Consider the following 6611-nt stretch of genomic DNA (forward strand, 5'->3'; position numbering starts at 1 on the left):
CCTCCGTTTCCCCCGGCCCAAGCCTGTTGCAAGCCTAAAGTTTGGCTCCCGAGTTAGGGCTTTTGCTCCCGGCTCTTGGCTGCGTGTCCCCGAGAGGTTGGGGATGCGGTGGAACCTGGGAGGAGACCCCGGATGCGGGGACACGCCTGGGTACGGAGCCCGGCTGTCGGACGGAAACCCGCGGGACTCGCGGGGACAGACTGAGTACCTGGAGTGGAAGCGTTTGTGCCGGTCCGTTTTTGCATAACACTGGGAGGGAGGGGAAGGCAGAGTGGGAGGGGGGTGGGAGGAGAGAGGGAAACTTTGCTTCTGGTTAGAATCTACCAGTCTTTGGGCGGTAGCAGCTGTCATGGGACCGGGTGGGCGGGGAGAGGCTTGCAAGCTGACTCCTGGCGGTGAGACGCGACTCGGAGGGGACGCAGCGGCCGTCTCGAGACGTTCTGCTCCGGGAAGACTCCTGGTGGCGACTTCAGGCTGGCGATTAGGATAGGCGGCGGGGCGAGGTGTCGCCTAGAGGAAGCCCGCCACGCGCGGGAGACGGCGGGCCGTAGCCCTCTGCAAACGCCGCTGCGTCCCAGAGCTGCGGGGCCGCGTGGTGTGTGGCTGGCGCGCTCGGGTGGGTTCGCAGCAGAGGCCCAAGGGGACGGTCGCGAGTGATCGAGTGATCGCGCTTCCTCAGGTCGGGAGGGGGTGTTAATGAGCGGGCTGTGCGTGTGTGTGTGTGTGTCCCCTGCGCGTGTGCACACGCCGCGCGCGCCGGGCGCGTACCTTTACCTCTGACGAAACTGCGGTGGAGCTCCCGGCAGCGTCGCTGGGCTCGGTCACACGCCCGGTGTTTGTGTCTGCCGAAGTCGGCCCTAGCCTCAGCACCCCAGCAGTAGATAGCCTGGAATCAGGACTGGAGGTGGTGGGGATGTGTTTTGGTCCCCCCCCCCCCCAGAAGACCTGTACCCCAGATCTCTATTGCCTGGAGTCGTTTCCATATTTCTACACTTAAGAACCTAGTAGAAGAGACCCAAAACAGCTCGTGAGACTTCTTCACCCATACCAAGGTTGTTTGCTCTGGACATGACCCTGGCCTTTAACTTTAGCTTTGGTGTTTGGCTCACCAATAATTAATTGCTTGCCCTTTTAGCCGCCAGCCTAGCTTACTTAGTAAGGCTGCTTCACCAAGGAAACTAGAAAAAAAAATGAGAAAGTAGGTGTCAGCAGAAGCAGTGCAGTGAAAGTTAATTTGGGACGTTTGCGCCCCCCCCCCTTTAACTTAACCACGTGACAGGCCGAAGATCTCTCGGTGATCTTTGCCGGGCCAACTTGGGAAATGTAATTGATACCGGGAGCTTTGCAGCCGCCCCTAGAAGGATCAGAGCTGAGCGGGAATGGGCGGGGCAGCCCGCCGCCTCATTTTACAGTTGGGGAAGAGGCTGTGAGGGGTGAGCTGCTCGTCCACGACCACTCAGCCAGGGGGTGACAGAGCCACCCAGGGCTCCTGACTCCAGGTCCTGTGTGTTACCTCGAAATAGCACTGGACTTGGAGTCAGAAGGCCTGAGTGGAGTCACCTTCCCCGCTCTCTGGCTGGGTGATCCTGGAGCAAGCCGTTTTGACTCTCCAGCCGGGTTCCTCCATCTGTCCAATGGGGCCGGTGGTGCTGCCGGAGAAGCCAGAGGCCTGCTGGTGGGGTGAGCCTTGTCTGCATGTGAGATACCTGGCTGTCCCTGCTGCTGCTTCCCCACAGCCCTTCCCGGACCCTCCCCTCCCCCCAGCTCTCCCCTTGGGAGGGTTGGGGAAAGTGGATTGTCTTTGTCCCCGGTAGATTTCTGGTTGTCTTTGGTGGCTAACCCAGGCTTAGATTAAAGAGAACTTCTGTTTCAGAGACTTAACTTTTCTCCATTGTTGCCAAAGGAGACGTTTATCAGAACTAGGGTTGTGGCAGCTTCTTGGAAATGTCTGAAGAGCATGTCTGAAAGAACTGTGTGCTGGTTTCAGCTTTGCCTAGGCTGTCCCCCTTGCCTGGTGTGCCCTTGCCCACCATCCCGCATGGCTTTCTCCCTTAGTACGCCTTCCTGCCAGCTTGCCCTGCCTCTCTCTGCTGTCTCTCACAGACAATTATAAAGACAAGCATTGTGTGTCTGAGTCTATCCAGTAGGATCTAAGTTGTGCCTTTTTATCTCTTTGTGCCCGCGTGGCACCTGCCAGCCTGCTGAGCCATGTTCCTTTGCCCAGTTCTTGATGGGGCACATGGATTACACATAGGGGTACAGTTGAGCCTTGCCAAACAGAAGCTCCTGGGCTGACAGGGGAGACAGCTGGGCAGGGAATACGCGAGAGAGGGACGTACAGGGTTACAGCTGCTAGCGAAAGCCTTAACTCCAACGGCCACGTGGAAAGCTCGGTAATAAAAAGGTTATTTAAAATCACTCGAGTGCTTGGAGTGACAAAGGACGTTATACGTCGTCTAGTCCAACCCTTATTTAAAAATTTTAACATTGTTAGAAAACATCGCCAAGCCTCATGAAAAAAGTCAGCATATCTAATACTTCAAAACTGTTTAGTTTTGTATGTGTGTCTGCATGCGTGTGCTATGGTATGTGTGTGGAGGTCAGAGGACAGCTTGCAGAAGATCTCAGCCACCAAGTGGGACATGGAGATTGAACTCGGGTCATCACCCTTTACCTGCTGAGCCATCCTACCAGTCCAGAAATCTGTAATGCTGTCCAAAGAGAGCTACTCCAAAGTCATCTGTACCTCAAAATCTTTCCTATTCATATAGATCACTTATTTGGAAAAAAAAAACCAAAGAACAAATGGAGCTATTCTGTTGTACTAATTTGTAAATTGGAAACACACTGTTTTGTAACTTGCTTTTTTTTTTCTCCTCCTCACAATATGCTGTGAACATCTTTTTTCATCAATAAATATTGTGCTTAATATCTTAATGGCTGTATAGTATTTCATGGAGGGTTGAGCCAACACGCATCAATCAGTCCTTGGTTGTTTTGTTTTGTTTTGTTTTATTTTTTTGAGACAGGGTTTCTCTGTAGCTTTGGAGCCTGTCCTGGAACTGCCTTTGTAGACCAGGCTGGCCTCGAACTCACAGAGATCCGCCTGCCTCTGCCTCCCAAGTGCTGGGATTAAAGGCGTGCGCCACCACCGCCCGGCCCCAGTCCTTGGTTGTTACTCGGTTGTTTGTATCTATCCTACTGTAAGCAATGCTGAAATGAATATCTTTGTGTACATGTGTTTCCTTCGTTTAAATTCCTAGAAGTAAAGTTGCTCTATCAAAGGAACCGTTCAGGCATTTGGTAAACACATATCAAAATTGTCTTCTGGGGAGATTGTATTCCTTTACACACTCATCACCATTGTGTGGGAATGCCCGACTGGCCATACCCCAATTGTTCACACTGTTTTCACTATTAGCAGCTCGGTCAGTGATACACTCTGTTACTCTTGCTGTTCAATGTGCATTTCTTGGGTAACGTGTGAGGTTCACTGCTTCCCCCTTGCATGGCTCTAGGGACTTGACCTGACTAGGGCGGTGGGGGAGTAGAGAAAAGACAGACACATGGAGACACAGCAGTAACTGGGATGGGGTGTACTGGTTAGGGTTAGCGTGGACTGAGCACTCTGATGGAGAAAGCCTCAGATGCTCAGTGTTTATTGTATACAGTTGAACAGGGGGGTGGGGTTATTGCACACAGATAAACAAACGAGGGGGCAGGATTTAAGTACTGCTGGACAAGGGGTTAGGTTTAGTTAACTTAAATAGGAGCCATCTCTGTAGGGGAAGAGTCTTCGGACTATAAGTATCCAGGGGAAGAAAACTATGGTGGACATTTTCTGCACTCATTGTTGGCAGTCACACTTGGACGCCCAGAAGGCTTTGTGATGTCTCTGAGCCTCACTTTGGTGGTGGTGGGGGGGTAGGACTCTGCCATTTTCCTGTGGGTCTGAAGCCATGCCCATGCCAACACTGCCCGTTCACCCAGGGCTTTCCTGGCTTCCTATGCTCAACGCCTCCCCATAGAGAATCACTTAAGCTGGTTCCATACAGCAGCGCCATGGTTGTGAGCTCGTCCCATTTTACAGTTGGATCTTCGTCTCCTCCTCACTGTTAATGCTGGAACTGAGCACACAGAAGGGGCCCTACACCCAGGGAGAACTGAAGAAATGACTTAAAGTCTTGGTGCCCCTTGATGGGTCTGGGACACTCCATTGCCCTTGAAGCCAGGGCCAGCTGCTGTCCAAGTCAGAATTGCAGCTGGTCCAGCAGGTGCCTCTGCCCACCTTTGGCCTGCATGAGACCAGCGGGGGGGGGGGGGAGCAGGGTTGCTTTTTCATATGAGTACATCTGGGCCCGTGCTCCCCAGAGGCCTGAGCTTCACTCTCTCTGGCCTCTCTGACTGATGCTGAGCATGGGTATGATACCCAGGAAAGCTACAGCCAAGCAGTTGGGCCCCTGGGGCTCATGTTTCCCCTTGCCTTGGGGCCTCCTCTCCCCAGCTGCTGTAGGTCAGCCAGGAACTCCACTATGCTATACTATGAGTCATCCTTTTCCTTCCCTCACATTTGAAAGGAACACTGGCTTGAGTCAGAAGCAGCCCTGCAAATGGGGCCTCAGGCTTGGTCATGACAAGAGCATTGCAGGGTGAACAGCTGCCTTTCCTTCCCAGGCAGCAGCAGCAGCAGCAGCAGCAGCAGCAGCAGCAGCAGCAGCAGCAGCAGCAGCAGCAGCGGCTGCTGCGGCATTTATAGCCTATCCCCCAGGTCACATGTTCTTCGCTGAGCCTCTGTTGGCACCGTTCCATTCCTCCCTCACAAAGATCTGTACAATCTAGGTAGTGTTTTACAGTTTTAAAGATTCCGTGGTCCCTAAGAACTCCCTGGCTCACTGCTCCACTTACACTGCTTTGGAGTAAAGGAAGAGGTGGGGATAGTGGTGACATGCCTGCACAGCCTGACTCTTAATGCTGCCTGAAGACGGATTGTCCTCTGTGCTCACGGTTGTTCCTCTGGCACCCTGCACAAATGATGACCCGCTGAGAGAGGACAGAGTCTAGAGTACTTCTGTTGCTTTGGGCCTCGCTTTCTCAACCTGTGAAGTGGGGATAGCAAACCCTGTCAGGAATGAAATAATGGATTGTAAGCTGAGCATTGACCTGCTGCCTAGACAACTTGGAATTTGCTCACCGGAACACTTTTATGGGACAGGATTAAATTTAGAGCTGGTTCTGTGTGTGCAATCTTTGGTTTGTGGTACTGGGGATTGTGCTCAGGGCCTTGTAAAGGCTAGGCAAACATTCTGCCACGGAGCTCCACCCCAGCCCGCTTTTTACATTTATTTATGTATTTATTTATTTATTTATTCATTCTCATTTTATTGAGACAGGGTTTCTCTATGTACTTCTGGTTGTCCTGGAACTCAATATGTAGACCAGGCTGGCCTTAAACTCATAGAGATTTGCGTGCCTCTACCTCCGGATACTAGGATTAAAGGCATATGCCACCACCCACCCATCTGTAATCATTCTTATATAAAAAAGAGAAGGAACATTGGAACTATGTGAAGGTGACAAGAATCCTCATAACCAGTCTCCGTCAGTCTCTGCCAAGGCAGCGGAGTGGCTCATATCCATCCTGCGGACACCTCTAGGATATGGAATGCATTGTGCTGGGTTAACCTTTCTGTGTTCTCTCCTTCTTGCCAAGGTGCTTGTCCCACCCACAACTAGAGTCTTATACCTGCTACCCATCTTTGCCACACTTAGACATCACCTTCCCTCATTTGTCCTTGGTCTTAGGCACATGACTGAGAGGAAGGAACAGACATTTTTCCATATAAGCTTGCCCCCGACTTGCACAGCCTCCTCACCAGAAATCCTCTGTAACAGTTGATGAACCCACTCACACCAATCATGATGGCCCAGAGCCCCTGGAGCTCCCCCTCCCCGGTGCACAGCGTGGGTCATTCCTAGAATTGTACGTTCATGGATTGGGACAAGTATGTAGTAATAGTACATTATAGCATTGCATGGCTGTCCCGTGCCCCGAGAGCTCTCTGCCTTTCCATCCCTTTGCCTTGGTTGCTGCCAACTACTGGAATTTTTCTGTGTCCATAGGTTTGCTTTTTCCAGAGTATCAAAGAGCTGCAGTCATGTGGTATGTGGGGCGTATTTAGGTAGCAATGCAATTTAAGATTCCTTCATGACTTTTCATAGTTTGGTGGCTCAGCTCCCTACTACTTTTAAATTAACCCCCAAACTTGAAGTTTGATGTGCGGGTATTGGGTCCTTGAAGTTGGAACATAGTCCCTGGACTGATCCTGAGTTGCTTGTTTTTCCCAAGTTTGAAATCAGAACTTACAAGCTCCATGACTTTGAGCAAATGTCTGATGCCCCCTACCTCAGTTATTTTTTGTTTTGTGTTTTTGTTTTTGTTTTTCGTTTTGTTTTTCAGGATAGGATTTCTCTGTGTAACAGCTAGCTCTTGTAGACCAGGCTGGCCTCAAACTCACAGAGCTCCGTCTGCCTCTGCCTCTTGTGTGCTGGGATTAAAGACGTGCACCACCACCAACCTGGCACCCTTAGTTGATATATATATATACATTTAT

The 6611-nt window shown here is 51.3% G+C and overlaps 1 protein-coding gene across 4 annotated transcripts in view; it reads left to right on the forward strand.

The window, feature by feature from the left end:
- The window catches only part of Ppargc1b (PPARG coactivator 1 beta), a 107063-nt gene that overhangs the window by 1226 nt on the left and 99226 nt on the right, over positions 1–6611 (forward strand). The gene's annotated exons all lie outside the window — the stretch shown is intronic.

Source organism: Alexandromys fortis, unplaced genomic scaffold (genome assembly GCF_014885135.2).
Source record: "Alexandromys fortis isolate MF-2015 unplaced genomic scaffold, M_Fortis_MF-2015_v1.1 scaffold_94, whole genome shotgun sequence".
Taxonomy (NCBI): Eukaryota; Metazoa; Chordata; class Mammalia; order Rodentia; family Cricetidae; genus Alexandromys; species Alexandromys fortis.